The sequence below is a fragment of the Martes martes genome, assembly GCF_963455335.1.
Source record: "Martes martes genome assembly, chromosome: 17".
Classification (NCBI taxonomy): Eukaryota; Metazoa; Chordata; class Mammalia; order Carnivora; family Mustelidae; genus Martes; species Martes martes.
This window is the reverse complement of record NC_137905.1, coordinates 13,669,225-13,689,997: the sequence shown is the minus strand read 5'-3', so window position 1 is coordinate 13,689,997 and position 20,773 is coordinate 13,669,225.

Here is a 20,773-nt window from a genome sequence, read left to right as displayed (position 1 = left end):
TTTCTGACATTTTTAGTTTCTGCTGATTTTGTTTATGGTATCTAGTTTTCTTGTGTGTTTGCTTATTTCTTTTCCTCATTGTCCTTAAAATAATATTTGTAGGGATTTTTACTTTTTGAGGTATGGGATTGATGGTACCTTCCGTGATAGAATTACATTTGCTTCTGCAAGACACCTCAAGATCTGTTAATGTGGGACTATCCTAGACCTAGCTCATGGCTTGAAGTTCTCTGGCCAGTTTAGTGGATGAACTTGGGCTGCAGTTTGAGTCAGTAGTGTCCCTACCTTGTGGAATATTTTTTACCCTTTCCTTTTCTTTTTCTTCTCTTTCTCTGCTTAACACCATCACAAATTCTGCTGTGGCTTTCTGGGGATGATGATGGAGTGGCCAGTCTTAATTTTGGTCCCAGCCTGGGGTGAAGAGGTTTCTCATTAAACTTCCCATCTTTAGCAGGCTCTAATTGTTGACTTCCATCTCATTGCCCAGCACGGCCACCAAACAAAGCCCCAATTTTTTAAAGAGTAGCAAATACCCTGGGGCAGAAGGGCTTATGGAGTTTTAGTGCTTCACTTTCTCCTCTGGTGTTGATCACATTTAGATTTTGGTCTGGTAATTGCTCATTATATTGAGAGCCTTTTTAAAAAAATTATTTTATTGATAGGCTTTTAATACTTTTGGGGAGATTAACATTTATCTCCCCTAAATTTTTAGTAGTGTTCACATGAATGGTTGGTTCAACCATTCTGCCGTTTCTGGAAATGGAAGTCCTCTTTAATTTTGGGAGAAAAATTTATTTTTGTCCTTATTAGAAATGTAAGTTGGATATAGGTATTTTTCAAAGTATCGTAATGGAAATCGATCTGGCCAAGTTCTGTGACACCAAAACACTAAGAATTTTCCAGTCAGTATTTACCAATGTGATAATGAAAGAAGAAAAAGGACCTGTTATACGCCAGACTGCTCAGGTACGATTTTATAGTATGCAGCCAATCTCTGCCATTGGTTTTCATTATTGAATTCTGTTATGACAACCATCCAGTGTGAATTAAAATAAATACATTTGACATTTTAATAAAAGGTAGACATATAGCATCTAGCAAGTAGCTGCTGGTGAGGATGTATGAGCTAGTGATTAGTGTTGAAAGCACTCAGTTTGATCAGGGTCAAGCTAACTTGCTGTTCATTTGCTCCCGGGAATTACCACATCCTTAAAGGCTGGCAGAGACTGATGAAAGCCCCGGTCCCTTTCTTCATCGATGTTAGTTGGAGCCCTGGAAGGGTCAATGAATAAATCCAGGTTTGCTCTAATATGTGTGGCTGACTTTCTTAAAGGGATTCTAAATATTTTCTGTGAAAGGAAATTTGATCCCCAGGCATTATTTTTGTCAGAGGGATTTGGTTAACAAATAAGATCACTTTCAAATAATGTTTGCAAAGAACCCTAAGTTGTTAATACTTAGAGGAAATGCATGTAAAATGTACGAGTTTTCTGTAAAGAATTTTCTCTGTAACCCATTATAGGGCTATATACTTCTTTAAAGTATGAAAATGAAGTATTTTGGACCCCGATGACCCAGAATTTTTGGATCAATGTGAACTTCTGCAGAGATCTTGCTATGTGCTAGTTTTATTCACATGTGAACTTGGGAAGAGCAGAATTATTTGTGTATGGAATTACCTGTCCTGTGTTACCTAATCCAAATATCTAATGACTTTTCATGATTTCCAGATTTTTAGACATCCTGGATGGTGCATCCTGATTGATACCCTGATGGTTCAAATGAATTAGTCTATGCATTATATACAAATGCAAAATGTATAAGCTTATTCTCTTCTATTCTAATAGAAGTAAGGTATTTTCAACTGGCTTTGGAAATAGCAACTCACACCATCACATATTACTTATTTGCAAGTCTTCCTAATAAACCCCAGGAGTAAATTTTAAGTAAATGTATGATTTCTGGGATGCCTGGGTGGCCTTGGTTAAGCATCTGCACTCAGCTAAGGTCATGATCCCAGGGTCCTTGGATTGAGTCCTGCATTGGTCTCCTTGCTCACTGGGGAGCCTACTTCTCCCTCTGCCTGCCTCTCTGCCTGCTTGTGCTCTTTCTCATCAAATAAATAAATAAAATCTTCATTAAAAATTTACAGTTCTTAAAAACAAAACAATTATCCATTTGAGAGTGATAGGTCTCAAGTAATAGAAACTTAGTTCAAACTTCAATACAGCTTAATTAGCATAAGGAATTTATTAGTCCATTTAGTTAGGACACTAGGATGGCTGATAAGTTCAAAAGATGAACCACTTGTATCAGGGCCTTGAGGTTTAGAACTGCTTTCTTTTCTTTCTTTTTTTTTTTTTTAAAGATTTTATTTATTCATTTGTCAGAGAGAAAACATGAGCACAAGAAGGGGGAGCGGAAGGCAGAGGGAGAGGGAGAAGCAAGCTCCCTGCTGAGCAAGGAGCCCGGTGTGGGGCTTCATCCCAGGACTCTGGGATCATGACCTGAGCTGAAGGCAGACACTTGACCAACTGAGCCCACCCAAGTGTTTCTAGAACTGCTTTTAATAGCAGTGTGGTTCACTCCTCTTCATCGTTCTTTCCTCCTATCATCTGTCCATCCTTTTCACATTTCTGATTTTATCTCCTTGACTTAACTTTTTTTTTTTCTTCTCAAAAAATGCTTTTTTTTTTTCCATGTGGTGGGGAAGATGGCTGCCAGTAGCTTTAAATTCATTTTCACCCAGCAAAACTGAGGAAGAAAATTCTCTTTCTCAATGGCCAGCTATCAGTAAAGGGAAGGACTGACATTGTTAGAGTCCCATGCTCATACCCAAGACCAGTCAGAGCATAGGAGAATTGAGTAATTTTATTTTTCGAGAAATGCATACTCAATTAGGAATACTCTCCAACAGCTCTTAACTCCTTTTAACAATCTACTTTTATTTATAAGTATTATTATTATTATTATTCCTTTGCTTATGTTTCTTCAACAAAAGAGTCACAAAGAAATGGTAGGCTGCAGATTTTAAAAAAATTATTTTTAAATTTTGCTAAGCCCGTAGGAGGGAGCCATTACATCTGTTGTTGATATTAAAATATGAGTAAGCCGGGCGCCTGGGTGGCTCAGTGGGTTAAGCCGCTGCCTTCGGCTCAGGTCATGATCTCGGGGTCCTAGGATCGAGTCCCGCATCGGGCTCTCTGCTCAGCGGGGAGCCTGCTTCCCTCCCTCTCTCTGCCTGCCTCTCTGTCTACTTGTGATCTCTCTCTGTCAAATGGATAAATAAAAATCTTTAAAAATAAAAAAAAAATATGAGTAAGCCCTCATTGATTTGATGGTTAAATCCAAAATAAGGAATTTTAGTTATCAATGAATGGTAATTTCAGTATCTCTTCTTCATTGCAACAATTCACAAACAAATACATGTGTATTCATTTCATACAATGAAAATAGTAAGAATTGCCTGGTATTCATAAGAAGCTTATAAAAGAGTTCACCTTGAGTGATGTGTGTGGTGTGAATTGAAGCAAATTCTCCAAATGAACATTCTTCATGTGTAACAGCTGTAGAAGTCAGAGGCATTCTGTTTGTATTTCTCCAAGCCAACTGGTCTTTAGAATCTGGTGGTAACAGACTCAATGGTATATAAAATGGAAGTTATTATATATATATATATTTAAAAGACTTTATTTATTTGTTTATTTGACAGAGATCACAGATAGGCAGAGAGGCAGGCAGAGAGAGAGAGGGGGAAGCAGGCTCCCTGCTGAACAGAGAACCTGATGCAGGGCTTGATCCCAGGACCCTGAGATCATGACCTGAGCCCAAGGCAGAGACTTAACCCACTGAGCCACACAGGCACCTGGAAGTTATTATATTTTATTAGAGCAAACATGTATTTAAAGTATCTTGTCTGTTATGTTTACATTAGCGTATTTGACAAAGTGAGCAAGACCATAAAAAACTGCTTTTGCACGTTTTGATCTAAATGGTTCTCAAGTTATTCATGCTGTGGTTACACATTACAAATAATGGACAGACTGCAATTATTTATAATGAATTCACTTTGTCAAGAGATCGTGGCCACAGAGTACAGCTCAGATGACACTTGTGTCAAAGAACATTAATTGGCTCAGATAGCTCGGAAGTTCCTGGCTGGATCTTAGGATTTAAATGATGTCATCAGAACTCAGGCTCATGGTACTGCTTTCATGTGTGGCTTCATTCTTAACAGCCTCTCTCCTCTCATAGGGGCAAGAGGGCTGCCAGCAGCTTCAAGCTCATATCCCACTTTTTGGCAACCTCAATGGAAGGAAAGCATCCCTCTTTTTCAGCAGTTCCAGTAAAGTCAGAATTAAGCCTCATTGGCTGTGATTGGTTTGGCTTTAGTCATTTGGCATGTCCAGAACCAATCACTGTGACCAGAGAGATGTGATATTAGGATAACCCATTCCTGCACTGGGGCAAGGAGTGGGGTACTTCCACGAGGAAAAATGATATTGATCCCTGAAGAAGGGTAAATAGATGCAGGGTAGTAAAAACTTATAAATACCTGACAAATGAGTCCTTTTTAAAATGATGATATCTTTGAGGGCCACCTGGGCGGCTCAGTTGGTTAAGCATTCAACTCTTGACTTTGGTTCAGGTTATGATCTCTCAGGGTTATGAGATCGAGCCCCACGTCAGGCTCCGGGTGCTGAGTGTGGAGACTGCTCTCTCTCTCCTCTCTCTCCCCTCTTCCCCACCTCCCTCTCATTCACATTCTCTCTCTCAAAAAAATTTTTTTCTAAAAAAAAAAAAAGATATCTTTGAGAAAGCAAGCATAAGTGGTTTAGTGATTCAGCTACCCACCTGACCATTCAACAAATAATTATTGACTCCATACTAGGCATTATGTTAGGCAGTGTTGAGGGTGATGGTCAAGGTGTCTGACCCATGGAACTTGTTCTCTGGTGAAGAAGAGAGACACACAAATCTAGTTACAGGGCACCTGGGTGGCTCAGTTGGTTGAGGAACTGCCTTTAGCTCAAGTCACGATCCTGTAGTACCAGGATCAGAGTCCTGCATCAGGCTCCCCTCTCAGCAGGGAGTCTGCTTCTCCATCTGACCCTCCCCCATTTCATGCTCTCCTACCCTTTCTCTCAAATAAATAAATAAAATCTTTAAAAAAAGAAATCTGGTTACACAAATTATTTACTCAATATATGGGAAGTGAAATTGCTATGAGACCTTAGGAAAGGCTTTCTAGAGCAGGCAGTGATGTTTCAACTGACATCTGTAGGGTGAATCTAAGTTAGCATGGGAAAGTGGGACTGAAGGAGAGAGTTCCAGAGATTTTACCTCTAAATAACCTTGTAGTTTGATCAGGGGAAACAGGACAGCCTGACAACCTAGAGTGAAGGGGACCAGAGTACACTGGTAGGGTTAATGGACTTGGAATGAGAGGCTAGGCATTCCAGAGATAACTATGCATTTTACCATGTCTTCTGAGGGTGTCTGTAATAGTGTCTCATAATTCAGATCCATACATGGACTAAGACTCTTTCTGAAAAATCTAGCTAAAGCTCAGAGAGTCTCAATTTTAATATACATTTTCAAAATAATTTATTGCTTTTTGTTGTTGTTCTTCAAGTGAGAAGGGGCTGGGAAAATATGTCTTTGGTTGCTTTGTGGAGAAATGAAAAATGTTTACTTCTGGCCATTGAAGTTCCACAAGTAGGTATTCATTGTTAATATAGCAAGTTGTCAATATAACAGTTGTTTCTCAACCTGATACCTAAAATCAATTACAATGTCATGACATCAGCTCTATCATGAATGGATAATCCAGGTTAATTTTAGGAATTTAGAAACTTCACTTCTACCAGTCCTGGGAACTATTTGTATTATGCTTCATTTTTGAGTTTTATCTTCAAATTAAAACAAAAAACAAACCTCTATTTTTGCATTGGAAAATTCTTTAGGCATGGATTAGGTTTTCTCCCCTTATACAGTTTACCCTTGGCAAATAAGGATTTCTGTTCTGAGAAGGGTAGAATGGGTAGTACTGGTCTGTCCTCCTGTAGAGGACAACTGGAAGACCTGGGTTGGTTATCAACAGGAGCTTGCTTCAGGTCACTAGAAGGATAACAAGATGGTGAAGAATTATCAGGCCAGCTGTAAGGGAACAGGGACCCAGAGAAGTGAGCTCCAAACTTAGAACCTCGGAGAGCACATGCACATTCCAAGGAAGATGCCAGGAGACGAAGAAGCAGGGCAGTGTTTGTGGGCTAAAGCAGCAGGGATTGGTGACCAGGGCCTGCCAAGGATAGAGGGGGCCCAGTGAATTCCTCTTTGGGTTTAGACCTCAAAGGGCTGCTTAAGAGGAATAGGGACGAGATGGAATTTGGCACATGAAACCATTTGAATTAAAACAAACAGACAAACAAACCATAGAGTGGGCAAAGACATCTGCAAAGACCTATAACTGAAGAGTCATCCAGAATATTTGAAGGACCTCTACAAATCAATAAGAAAAAGACAACCCAGCAGGAAAAGTCAAGAGACTTGAACACTTCACAAGACCTTTCATAAAAAGGGGACATCCAAATGGTCAATCAACATATGCAAAGATACTCAATCTCATTAGCAATCATGGAAATGACAATTAATAACACAGTGAGCTATGATGATACCCCCACCAGATAGCTAAAATTTAGGTTGCTAATAGCAAGTGTTAGCAAGTTTGGGTGGCCCCCAGATCTGTCATACACTGCTAGTGGGAGGATAAAATAGGTACAATGACTTTGGAAAACCGTTTAGCATTATCTCCCATAGTTTAAGATATGCTTACTTATGACCCAGCAATTCCATTCCTAGATATGCACTCTTGTGCCCAGACAGACATTTGTAAGACTGTTCCTGTCTTATTCATGATAGCCTCAAACTGGAAACAACCCAGATATTAACCAATAGTACAATAGATTAATGAATAATAGTATATTTCCAACAGTGAACTATTAAACTTAAATGAAGAGAAACAGATTACAGGTATATGTAATGAAATAGATACATAAAGTAGAACAAAAGAAGCCAGACAGAGAAGATTGCATACTGTGTGATTCCATTGCTTCAAATATTAAAAACTGGGCAAAACCATAACGTTTAGGGATGCATACTTAGGTAATAAAGTCAAGGAAGTGATTTCTAGGAAAGTGAAGATGCTGATTGCCCTTTAGTGGGAAGAGATGGCTTAGTGACTGGGAAGGGATATGTGGGTCCTTGCGGGGGGAGAGTGGAAATGGTGTGCTGACTGCATTTTCTTTCTTTACTGGGATGATCATTACATAGATGTTCACTTTGTAAGACATTCATTGAGCTGTACATTTTGGAGATATCTTTATGTATGTCTATAAAATTTCACAGTAAAATATTTGAAAAGGCAATATCACTTTATCTTTTATCTACCTCATTGTAACTAAAAGCAGAATTTATCAAGCGATCAGCCGGCAACAATGCTTTTCATTTAGAGATGTGACCAAGCCTGAATGCAGGTGGAGATGCAAAGCCAAAGTCAAATTCCAGTTTGATTTCTGGGTGCTTGTTACTGTATGCTGGAGGTCATATCACTAAGTTTCATCTTCACTCCTCAGAGCCAATGTGATTTTATTTATAGTTAATACAGTACTTTGCAGATAGTAGATACTCTGTTAAGTTGAAAGATAATTGAATTCCCATGTGAGAAAAGGAATCTATTTTGGAACTGTAATGTTTGTAGATTCTTGGTTTAAATCACGAAAATGATGTGAATTGGAGCTCACAAATAATAAATAAGAAATTTCTGCAGCTGAGGCTCTCTCTGTTCCTGTTGTTACTGTTAAAAAGAAGACACAACAGAACCCAAATACTGTCGTTTGTGCTAAGCCCCTGTCAACAAACACAGAGTTAATATCTAATCTGACTGCAGTTTCAGACTGTCCTAGAAATGTTACTTTGAACCAGTCAATCTGGAATTACCTGGGCAGCACTAGTGAGGTAATCTACCTGATAGGTCCCATCCATCCCTACAGGAAGGTGAGGCTGCCTGAAAAAAATCCATTATTTTAACTTTCTGTTCCTACCCCTTTCTGCCTATTAAACCTGTCTGTTTTGTAGGGCTTTTTGAAGCTTCTTTCTTTTTGCTCAAAGAGATGCTGCCTGATTCATGAATAATTGAAAAAAGTCAATTTGATCTTCAAATTTACTCTGTTGAATATTGTTTTTGTTTTTGTTGTTGTTTTAGAGAGAGAGCACATGCATGAGAGAGTGAGCAGGGAAGGGTGGAGGGAGAGGGAGAGAGAATCCCAAGCAGGCTCCACGCTCAGTGTGCAGCCCAACTCCGGGCTCTATTTCGCAACACTGAGATCACAACCTGAGCTGAAACCAAGACTGAGCCACCCAGGCGCCCCTGAATTTTTTTTTTTTTTTTTTTTAACATTGCCCTCTTCCTGTATGGTCCATACTTGGCTATTTGACTTTTCCCCTGCCTGTGTCTGGCCTGGTTCTACAGTTTGAACAAGTTTCTAGCACTTGACATTTTTCTTTGAGAAGCTGTTCTTTTTGTAATTTGATGCCGAAGAAAATTAGTTTTCACCATGCATCTTGTGATATTTTGATTTATAATACAAAATAAGTATTTGGTCTTCACTATTTCTGGTACTGAGGTCCTAAAACCCTTGGAATTTCCTAAGTGAGGAAAACAATAAAGGGGTCTTTTGTTACGATAAGGAACTTTTGGACTCTCATAAGGGTGAGGACCTGGTTGCCAGGAGAACCAACCATCTGACTAGAGAGCTATAACTTTCAGTCCCTGCCTGTCCCCCACCCCCAACCTCTGGGGAGGGGAGGCTGAAGGGGAGGTTGGAGGGGAGAGGGGCTGGAGGTGAATGGCCAGTGGTTTAATCAGTCATGCCTATGTAATAAATCCTCTTTAAAAGTCCAAAAGGACAAGGTTTGGAGAGCTTCCAGATCAGTGAACGTGTAGAGATTTGGGGAGAGTGGTGCCCTTGGAGAGGGCATGGAAGTTCTGCACTCCTTCCCACATATCTCGTCTTTTGTATCTTTTCTATCTGGCTATTCCTGCACTATATCCTTTTATAATAAACCAGTGATCTAGTAAGTAAAATGTTTCTCTGAGTTCTGAGAGTCACTCTAGTGAATTAATCTAACCTGAGAAGGAGATCTTGGGAGCCTCTGATTTATCTCTGGTTGGTCAAAAGTAACACTCTGGGCTTGTGACTAGCATCTGTTGGTAATGGGGGACATGGTCTTGTAGGACTGAACTTTTAACCTGTGGAATCTAATGTTGTCTCTGGGTAGATGGTGTCAGAACTGAGTTGAATTGTAGGACAGCCAGCTGGTATCCTGAGTGTTGCTTGCTGGTGCAGGGAATAGTGTCCCCTTTTTGCCCTCCCCTCATTGAATTGGTGGCCAGAACAAAACACATCTTCATTTTCTTTTTCTTCAACATGGGTCAAACAAGAGGATTCTTTTCTGAAATTTTTCTCTTTTATCTGTATCAGATATCAGAGGTCACATATTCTGCAGAGACATTATTTTCAGGAAATATTTCAAGGAAAAGAGAGCAGAGACTAGTGTGAAACCTATGAAATCCAAAGTAATCCAATTTAAAAGAGATCAAACAGATAGAAAACCAAGGAGCATAACAGCTTTAGAAACAATAGAAAAACAGAAGATGAAGTAAGATTAAAAAATTAGAATTAATCCTCTTATTCTGAGTTCCTGGAGAACCCCTCACTAACAACAAAGTCGTGTTGTATTTGAGCATTTTCCCTAAAATTTTCTTTGATCTTTTCCTGCTAAAATGGTGTTTGGGGGTAAAGAAACATTTGTTATTGTTCCAGAGTATAATTGCCCTGCACTCACTGTAGCACTACCAGAAACTGAAGACATGAACAGATTCATTGCTTTTTTTTTTTTTTTAACCAAACTTTCTGTGAATACTAACACTAAGAACAATTATATGCCAGATACTGTGCAAAGTGAAGTACTTTACACGCATTATCTCATCTAATCCTCACGTTGAACACATTGAGTAGAGGTGGTAGCTGGCTTCCAAGATGGCTCCCAGCGATCCTCCCTTCCTGGTATTCATGTGGCTTCTTCCACACTGAATAGGACTGATCGGTGGGACTGGTAGATGTTGCATGAATGTTGGTGGTGATTTTGGGGTCACAGAGCCTCTCTCATGGTCTATTGACTGCTTGCTGTGAAAGTCGCCAGTCATCATGCTACAAGGACACTCATGCAGCCCTATTGAGAGACCCATGAGGAGAGAACTGAGGTCTCCCACCCAGAGCCATGTGAGCCAGCCATCTTGGAAGTGGATTTTTCCAGCCTTAGTCAAACCCTCAGATAGCTGCAACCCTCACTGCCATCTTTGACTAGAACCTAAGAGACCCTAAGCCAGAATCACCTAGACCAGTGTCTTTCAAATTCTTAAATCACAGAAACTTTGAGAAGTAAGAAACTACTAAGTTTTGGTGCAATTCGTTACCTGGTAATAGGTAACTACTGTTATCTCCATTATACAGATGAGAGAACTAAGGCTTGGGAAGATTGGGGGGAAAATTTCTTTTTTTTTTTTTTTCCAAAATTATGTGAAAGCATTTTTAGTCAGTCAACCTATATGTTTAGTAAAATGTGTTAGAGGCATGTGGGCTAGTGCATTGCACAGTAAGTATGAAATGTAGTGTTTCCGTTGGAATTTCTTTGAGATTTGTTTTCATCTTACATGTTGCTTGCTGGGTAGAAAAGATTTTAAGTTGTTCTGAGATTTAACCTGGGAACACATATGCCAGCTTTTTATTTGGCTTTGCAGCAAAGGAGAGACTTGGGAATGGAAGAAGAAGGTAGGAATAAAAATGTGAGGAAATTAATCTTTGAGACCTTCAGGATAAAGGGAAAGCAAGAAGAAATGGATAGAGATGAGGGATGGGGTGGAGTTCAGGTGATCATGATATAGTTATGTGACATGTACATGTCCCTACAGTGTCGGGGGATGTTCACTAATTTAATGATAGATGTCATGAAATTCTGCCTTACCAGACAGCAACCCATTCTGCATTTGATCGCTTTTAGACTCAGCTCCCTTATGAGTTCCTAGAGGTGAACAAAACAAGTTTGTGCAGAAAATGAATTTTGTGCTTAAGAATATCTTAAAACATTTTTTTAGAAGAATCCAGTGCTGCAAATCAATAAGGCAGATCTTTAATGCAAACCCCATCCTGCCCGGTCTCCCTCCTAAGCGTTAGCCAAGAATACATTTTCTTGTCTTTTCTCTGAAAGAAGATATTGTGACTTAACCTAGACTCTGTTCCATAGAAACACAGAAGGAACCCAAGGTTGACATTTAAATTAACACAAAACAAAAGGGAGAAAGAGTTCTTCTGAGAACTATTTCAGTCTTGTGAAAATTCTCCTTTAATGAATGCAATTTAATATTAAAATAAATTCAAATATTAACTGAGCCTTTTTTTCCTTTGCAGTCACACATAATCCCTACAGTTAAGCTTATATTCTGGAGGTACAGACAGGCTTATAAGCAAATAATTGCAATAGAATGTATTACCTTCAATAATAGAGGCATATGCAAAGGACAGAATGATTGACACCCTTTGTATTAGGGAAAGCCTTACTTCTGGGGATCCTTGAGATGGTTTTTTTGGGATGAATAAAAGTTTGCTGGGCAGATGGGGGGATAGGGAAGTGAGAAGAAAGGATGAGCTTATATAAAATGGATAGAGGTATGAAATAGCCAGGTGCATTTGGGGACTGTGGAAAGTCATTTGTAGGGATTGATTAATGAATTTAACTCATATATTAAATAAGCATATGTATCTCATACCGTAGCGGGCAGTGAGAATACAGTAATGGAAAAGACAAAGTTTCTGTCCTCAAGGAACTTACAGTCTATGGGCAGCGGTAGATGAATAAATAACCATGACAGGGGTGAGCATGAGATCATAAAGAAGGGGCTGCCTTGGAGGGTCCAGAGAAGGCTTTCTGAAAGAGGAGGCATCTGAGCCCAGAAAGACAAATGGGAGTTAGTGGTGGGGGTAGGATTTTGGAAGGAAAGGGGTTCTGGGTGATATGTATGAGTCTGGAGGTGTGTGAACATTTGAAAAATAGTGAACTGCAAATTGAGCATAATGTACAAGAAGAGTGAGTTCCTGGTACATATGTCATGCTAAGGAGCTTACAGAATATTCTGGACTAAAGGATTTTAGGTAGGGAAATGACATGACCCTGTTTTCCCTTTAGAAAGGTCACTGTGGCTTCAGTGCAGAGAGTGTTGTGAGGATGTGAAGCTGGAGTCAGGGAGGTCAGTTAAGAGGTTGTTCTGGTCAAGACACGAGGGTTACATTAACAAAGGAGGACCACAGGGATGAAAAGGAGGAGATGGCTTTGTGAGCTATCCTGGGGGTCGAGGCAGAGTAATGTCATGATTAAGCATGTGGACTCTGGAGCCGGAGTGACTGGTTCTCCTCTCAGCTCTCGCCTTTACTAGTATGGGAACTGGGGCAGCTTACTTACTTTCTCTGTGCTTCTGGATTTTTTAATCTGTGATTTGGGGAATAATAGTACCTACATCTAGTGCATAATGCTTGGAACACTGTTCTGGTTCATAGTGAGTGTTCAGTAAACAGTTATCATTTTTTTTTTCATTAGAATTTTTTTTATTGTTTTTCATTTTCAGCATAACAGTATTCATTGTTTTTGCACCACACCCAGTGTTCCATGCAATACGTGCCCTCCCTAATACCCACCACCTGGTTCCCCCAACCTCCCACCCCCCACCCCTTCAAAACCCCCAGGTTGTTTTCCAGAGTCCATAGTCTCTCATGGTTCACCTCCCCTTCCAATTTCCCTCAATTCCCTTCTCCTCTCCATCTCCCCATGTCCTCCACGTTATTTGTTATGCTCCACCAATAAGTGAAACCATATGATAATTATCTGTCTCTGCTTGACTTATTTCACTCAGCATAATCTCTTCCAGTCCTGTCCATGTTGCTACAAAAGTTGGGTATTTATTCATCCTTTCTGATGGAGGCATGATACTCCATAGTGTATATGGACATATGACTGATTGGAGGAGAGGCCAGTCATAGATGACACCTGAATTTGGGGAGTGGGCAGTTGTGTGAATGGGGATTCCATCACAGAGGAATGAATGCAGGAGAGAGCAGCTCTGGGGGGCATGCTGGGCTTGAGGTGGCTGTGGACACCCAGGTGGAGACAGATTGTATGCAGTGGGGTCCATGGAATGGAGCCCAGAAGGGACCTGGGGAAGCATAAATCCTTTAGAATTGCAGGAGGGCATGGGATAGAGGGGAGTCCTGGAATAGGCTGCCGAGGAGAGAGCTGACAGGGACAACAGGATGGCAGGTGTACAGGGGCCAGCGGAAGCCAGCGACTCTGAATTTGTTGTGACACGGTCTGCACTCTTGTGTGGTTTTCTCCAGCCGTCTTCACCACCTGGGGGTGGGAGAGAAGCGCAGCCGGACTGACCCAGGGTTGGGGTTTTACTGGCTGAGACAGCAAGACCTGCAATCAGGATGTTGACCGTACTGCTCGGAGACTGGGCCGGGGTTAACTGAGAGATGTCGGCTACAGAGGCAAAAGTGAAGACGTGAGAAGGCGCGAGGGAGCAGGAGTTGAGTGTGATTCTGGGACCACTGGCTTGGGAAAGTGATCATGGAGACCGCATCCGTGTGCACGCAGGCTGTACAGGGGAATGGAGGGTGGAAAGAGAGATAATGGCTACTTAACTAAAATAGAGTTCTAGGAGTTTCTGAAGTTAATTTTAACAGATAAAAATTTATTCTTGGTAGAAACGAAAGACTTGGCGATATGCCTAGCTGGTATAGTAAATGTCTTAATAAAAGTATTGTTATCCAGACCTCTTCAGTTAAAAACTTATTTGGTTAAAAAAAAAAAAAGTTCATTGGTTCATGGCTCCTTTTACCATATTTTTGACCTGAGGGTGGTCATTAAAAGCAGGGTGTTAATGGAATACATGAGTAAAGGCATTCCAGGGACATTAATGCATTCGGCCTATTTGCATGGATTCAGTTTTGTGTTAGATATTGGAACACTGGACTAGGTGATTGTCATTTTTAATAACACTCCTGAATATTGACTCTCTCTAATTTACTGGTTGATTGTTCGTTAGAAATTCACAGGCGTCCATTAAATGCGAGACAGTATGCATTTTAGTCTCTACCTTCAGGAGTCTATGGGCTGTTAAGATCAGAATACGCACACACATAACTGTAAAGTAGAAAGTTTTAGATGTCATAAAAGAGAGGAAAAAGTAAGATGCTGGAAGGTCAGAGATGTTGAACAGTCACTTCCAGCTGGTAAGATCAGAAAGAAATTGCTTCGATAAGGAACTGACATTTGAATCAGGAAGGGATCCGTGCAGAGGTAAAGAAAGGACATTGCAGTTGGAAGGAGCAGTGTGAACAGCTCTTTAGGGAAAAATATCTTAACCCTTGTAGTTAAGGAGCAGCAAAACCATGATCCAAGTACAGCAGGCGGGACTTGTAGTAAGGTATTTAGTGACCAAAACAGGAAAAAAACAAAAAAAACAGGAAAATAGTCGAGATTTTTAAAGTACTTAAGAAATCATTTATAGAAAGAAGTAAGTTTTAATAAAAAATACCCCAGTCATCAGATTTTAAGGTAACTGCTTTGTATTTTGGTTTGATAAAGAGGAAGTCATTGTATTTCTATTCTGTTGACATAGAATGGTCAACTTATGTCACAGCCATAGCTTATGAATACATCTTTTTTCTTTAAAAGATTTTATTTATTTATTTGACAGAGATCATAAGCACGCAGAGATGCGGGCAGAGAGAGGGGGAAGCAGGCTCCCCGCTGAACAGAGAGCCCGATATGGGGCTCCATCCCAGGACCATGGGACCATGACCCGAGCCGAAGGCAGAGGCTTTAACCCACTGAGCCACCCAGGCGCCCTACATCCTTTTTTTTTTTTTAACATCTTAATTCTATTTTATTTTTTTCAATGTTCCAAGATTCATTGTTTATGCGCCACACCCAGTGCTCCATGCACTACATGCCCTCCTTAATACCCATCAGCAGGCTCAGCTAATCCCCACCCCCATCCTTTCCAAAATCCTCAGTTTGTTTCTTAGAGTCCACAGTCTCTCATGGTTTGTCTCCCTCTCCAATTTCCCCCAACTCACTTCTCCTTTCCTTCTCCTAATGTCCTCCATGTTATTCCTTATGTTCTGCAAGTGAGTGAAACCATATTATAATTGACTCTCTCTGCTTGACTTATTTCACTCAGCATAATCTCCTCCAGTTCTGTCCATGTTGATACAGAAGTTGATTATTCATCCTTGCTGATGGCTGTGTAATATTCTATTGTATATATGGACCATATTTTCTTTATCCATTCATCTCTTGAAGGGCATCTCAGCTCTTCCCACAGGTTAGCAATTTTATTTATTTATTTGAGACAGAGAGAGAGAGCGTGCATGAGCAGGGAGAGGAGCAGAGGGAGAGGGAAATGCAGAGTCCCCACTGAGCAGGGAGCCTGATGAGGGGCTGTATCCCAGGACCCTGAGATCATGACCTGAGCTGAAGGCAGGCATTTAACCAGCTGAGCCACTGAGGCACCCCATGAATACAGCTTTTCATACTTGGGGTACTTCACCAGCGAAAGATATTTACTCATCAAAGGATATATACAGACTCTGAGCAGTTTTTAAAGATGGCCAAAATGAAGTTACACATTTATATGCCACCTGTAGCATGTAAATGTCCACCTTTATAACATCCACATCTACAACGAGTTTTGCCTGTCTTTTTCAATTTTTCTTGAAAAACTTTAAAAATAAAATTTCCTTTGAAATAACTGTAGATTCACAGGAAGTTGCAAAGAAAGTACAGAGAGGTCTCAAGTACCCTTGACCTCCTATTTCCCCCATGGCTGCATCTTACAGCACTATAGCATAATATAAAAATAAGAAAATTGTCATTGGCACAACATATATGTATAGTTCTATGTGCATTTATTTATATAACTTCCCCTACAACCAAGATACAGAAAATTCCTTTATTAAGTTCTATAATAGCACTAGAAAGTGAACGCATACCTTATAAGAAGTGAAAAACTTACTATAAGCAAATTTTCTCTTATTTACCCCACCTCTATAAGCCTTAAGATTTTGCCTGTCGTCTTATTTCTTCTCTATGTGTCTATTTTATCACTACAAACATCCCTCTCCACCATCCCTAACCCCTGGGGACCACTACTTTGTTCTTCATCTCTGTAATTTTGTTATTTGAGACTGTTACGTAAATGGAATCACACAGTATGCAACCTTTTGGGATTATTATGTTTTTTTCAATTCTTTTTGTCCCTGAGATCCGTTCAAGTTGTATTATCAATAGTCTGTTCCTTTTTTTTTTTTTTTTGTCTGTTCCTTTTTATTGCTGAATAGTATTCTGTGGTACCAGGTACCATATCTGGCTCACCGTTCTGCCGAGGGGCATTTAGGTAGTGAAAGCTGCCATGAATAAGCATGCACAGGATTTTGTATGTATTGGTATTTTTAATTATGAAAAATGGAGAGAATAGTATAATCTTCAGTGGTTGTCAGTATTCTCCCATTCTTATTTCTTCTATCCTCCTCCCTCACACACCCACACACCTATACCTGCATTCATATTCCCCACATGCATTTTTTCCCTAGAGTATTATAAAGTAAATGTCAGCTATAATTTCTCTGTACCTGTACATGCTACATATCTCTAACAGATAAGAACATTCTTTTGAGAATTCATACCCACAGTACCATTATCCTACCAAAGAACCAATAATTATTTTATATCATCTACTATTCATTTATTTGAATCCTGATCTAAACGAGGCACACCCTTGCATTTGGTCAGTTTAGAGCTCTTTTAGTTTATATTATAACTGTCCCCTGCCCACAACTCTCTGATGCTTTTTATTCCTTGAATAAAGTAGGCCATTTTCCTATAACATTTCTCATATTCTTGATTTGGCTTAATTGTATTCCTCCAGAATATGCTTGCTCCTGCATTCTCTGTGTCTCCTGTAACCTGGCTGGTAGGTCTAGAGGTGTAGTTAGGTTTTTGTTAATAGTTCCACATGGCTGGTGCTCTGTGGAGCATCATGTGGAGGCATCGTGGTATGTCTGGTTTTCACGCATTTAATGTTAGGCTTGGTTTAGAGGGCTCCAGTGGTGTTAGTCCGATTGAGTCATTATAGAGTTCTTCAACAACATCTTTCCTAATGGTTTTAGCATCGAATGATCTTTTGTTTCATTAGGGCCTGCATAATGGTCATTATTTTTCTGTTGCTTCTTCTGAGTTTATTAGCTGGAATTCTTCTATGAAGGACTGTTTTCCTTCCTTAATGATTTGGTGAACTTGCAATGCAATTTGTACCAAAAAAGTGCATGATAAATGGCTGATTCTTTCCTTTTATTTTTTCCAAAATAATCAGTTTGGTGCCTTCACAACTTCCAAAGTTGACCAATGATTTTTTAGTATCATTTGAATTTAAATTTTTGAGAGACTTATCCATTGCAGACTTTAAAAAAATATTCAAATTGTCCTATATTTGGTGAATGGGAACTCTTTTAGAGTTCTCCAGTGGCCTTTGATAATGTCCTTGTTTTATAGTAAAATAGAATATTCAAAGTTCATCTTATACATTTCATGCCTCAGACCTCAAATTACCAATTTCTCTAAGGAGCTGTGGTTCCTTTTAGTGGGAAATGGCATTTAGAGGCCATGATATGTCCTTGACTGTTATTGCTTCCTGAGCCTTCATTGTTTCTGGGCCCTTTCAGTAGACAGGTTATTTAAAAGGAGAAAATAATCATGAGCTCATACTTGTTTTCAATTTAAGTGTAAGATTATAGGGTTTCTTAATATAAGAACTTCTTTGATTTTATTTTTTTCTTAAGCTGAATTGTTTGGTTCCTAACAATATTCCTTTAACTACTTGTTTTGAAAATATTATTACTGGGGCACCTAGCTGGCTTAGTAGAATATGAAAACTCTCGATCTTGGGTTTGTGAGTTCAAGCCCCATGTTGGGCCTAGAGCAAAAAAAAATGTATATTGTCACTAATATTATGACTAACAGTAAGACTACGATTTAATGAAGACAGTCAAAATACTGTGTTTTAAGGTCAGTTGGAGTAATTGTTTTCTCTTTGTGGTTAAGACACCAGCTTGATATACAGCCAGGTTCATTTCTTTCAGTTGGTTTTCAGTTTTTAAGAATTGATTTTTTCAGGGGCACCCGGGTGGCTCAGTCCGTTGAGCTACTGACTCTTGGTTTCAGCCCAAGTCAGTCTCAGGGCTGTGAGATCAAGCCCCGCATTGGGCTCTGCACTCAGCGTGGAGTCTGCTTGGGATTTTTTTCTCTCTCCCTACCCCTTCTGCTTGTGCATGCTCCCTCTCTCTCAAATAAACAAATCTTTAAAAAAAAAAAAAGAGTTGATTTTTTAAGTGTTTTAACGTGTTATACGCAAACTGAATCATGGAACACTACATCAATGATGTATTATATGGTGACTAACATAACATAATAAAAAAGAAAGAAAGAAAGAAATGCTTCACAGAATTCTCCAGTGAAACAAAAAATAAATAAATAAAATGTATTTTTAATAACCTTACTGAGATAAAACTCACATACCATACAATTCACCCCTAAGGTGTATATACAACTCAGCAGTTTTTAGTGTATTTACAAATATGTGCAATCATCACCACAGTCCACTTTAGAACATTGTCGTCTTAGTAAGATAATCCATACCTCTTAGCCATCAACCCCTGCCCCATCCTTTCGTTTCTTCCATCCCTAAGCAACCACTAATTTATTCTTTCTCTCTAGAGAGTTCCCCATTCTGGACGCTTTATGTGCATGGACTCATACAACATGTGGTCTTTTGTGACTGGCTTCTTTTACTGAGCATCCTATTTTTGAGGTTCTTCCATGTCTCTGTGACCCAATGGGGTATTTCAGGCTCAACCCTTGGGTTCTGGGATTTTCACAGAGGCATCTTGTCTGTGGGGTAGTTTCTAGTTGGTCTTTTTGTGGGAGACTGAAGTTGGCTCTCACCCATTCCAGCGTGCTGCTGACATCACTTCCCATATTACCTTGTGTTGTATCAATTAGACACATCACAGTTGATTCATTGTCTTTCTCTGTTTAGTATGACTACTTTGCTTTTTCTAATTTCTTTTGGTACTTAGGAAGGTTGGCGTTTAGTAGTTTTTGGTGTAGAAACCCTTTAAAATGGCTACATTAGTAATTTATTGCTGTATAATAAATTACCCTAAAATTAGTAGCTTAAAACGGTGAATATTAGTTTTCTCGCAGTTTCTATGGGTCAGGAGTCTAGGTGTGGCTTATTAGTTGGGTGCCTCCTCCTCAGTGTCTGTTATGCATCTGCACGCAAGCTGTTGGCTGGGCCTCTAGTCATCTAAAGGCTCAAATGGGGCTGGCAAGTCTGCCTTCGGGCTCATTCACAGGGTTGTTGGCAGGCCTCAGAAGACCCACTTCCAAGTTCACTCATGTCATTGTTAGCAGGCGTGGTCCCTCACCACATGGGCCTCTCTCTAAGCTTTCTGAGTGTCCTCACAGTGTGGCAGCTAATGATCTGAGAGAGTGCCGGACAGTTCCTAAGATGGATCCAGGTCTCTTTAAAAGTAATCTCAGAAGTGACATTCATCGCTTGTGCTGTATTATATTTGTTAGAATACCTAAGGACAGCCCACACGCAAGGGCAGGGTATTAGTAAATACATGTGTGCTGGAAACAGGTGTCATTGACTGCCATCTATGGGCTTCCTACCATAATTCCCATAAGCTCCTTTATTCTACCTGGGTAAATAGTTTGACTCCTACCTAATAGTTAAATAGTGTTAATGATCTTGTTTCACTTTTCTATTTTTTACTTTTCTTTTAAAATTGCATTCTTTCAAGTTTGTCAGAAAATATGCTTAAATTCTATTTTCTCCTCATATCTTCAACTTCATTATTAAAATTAACTCTATAAATAAATACATGAATTGTTCATTGTCAGTCCTTTCATTGAAGTTCCCCAGTCATCTATTGGTTGCCTGAAGCCCATCCTCTAGTACATTTCGCAGGAAGGGAAATTGTTCACAATTTTCCCTGAGCTTTTACATGTTCAAAACTCCCTTTCTGTAGCTTTGGTAATTGAGGGAGAGCTTGGCTGTATGTAAAACTCTTGGCTCATAGTTTTTAAAGTTTTGGAAAATATTGTCCTTCACTTTCCCATTTCTTAGGTTCCTTTTCCAAGGTCCATTGACATCTAATTCTCCTGCCCCTCTAAGTTATTTTACCTTTTTTGCCTGGAAGCTATGAGAAGTTTAAAGATTTCTCTAAAAGTCTAATAGTTGTGCCAAGATATAACTTAGAGTTGACCATCTGCATCTGTCTTCATAGACACCTACCAGTCCCTTTTCATTATGTTTTCTTTTATTTTTGGAAACTTTTTATTGGATGATAGTTTTAAATATTAGTTCCACTCTAGAACTTTATTTTTCTTCTTCATGGGTTCCAGTTATAATGTACTGGATCTTTTTTTTGACTGCTATTTCAGTCATTTGTCCTCTGATCTTGTTTACCTTCTAAAACATTTTATATGGGGCGCCTGGGTGGCTCAGTGGGTTAAAGCCTCTGTCTTCGGCTCA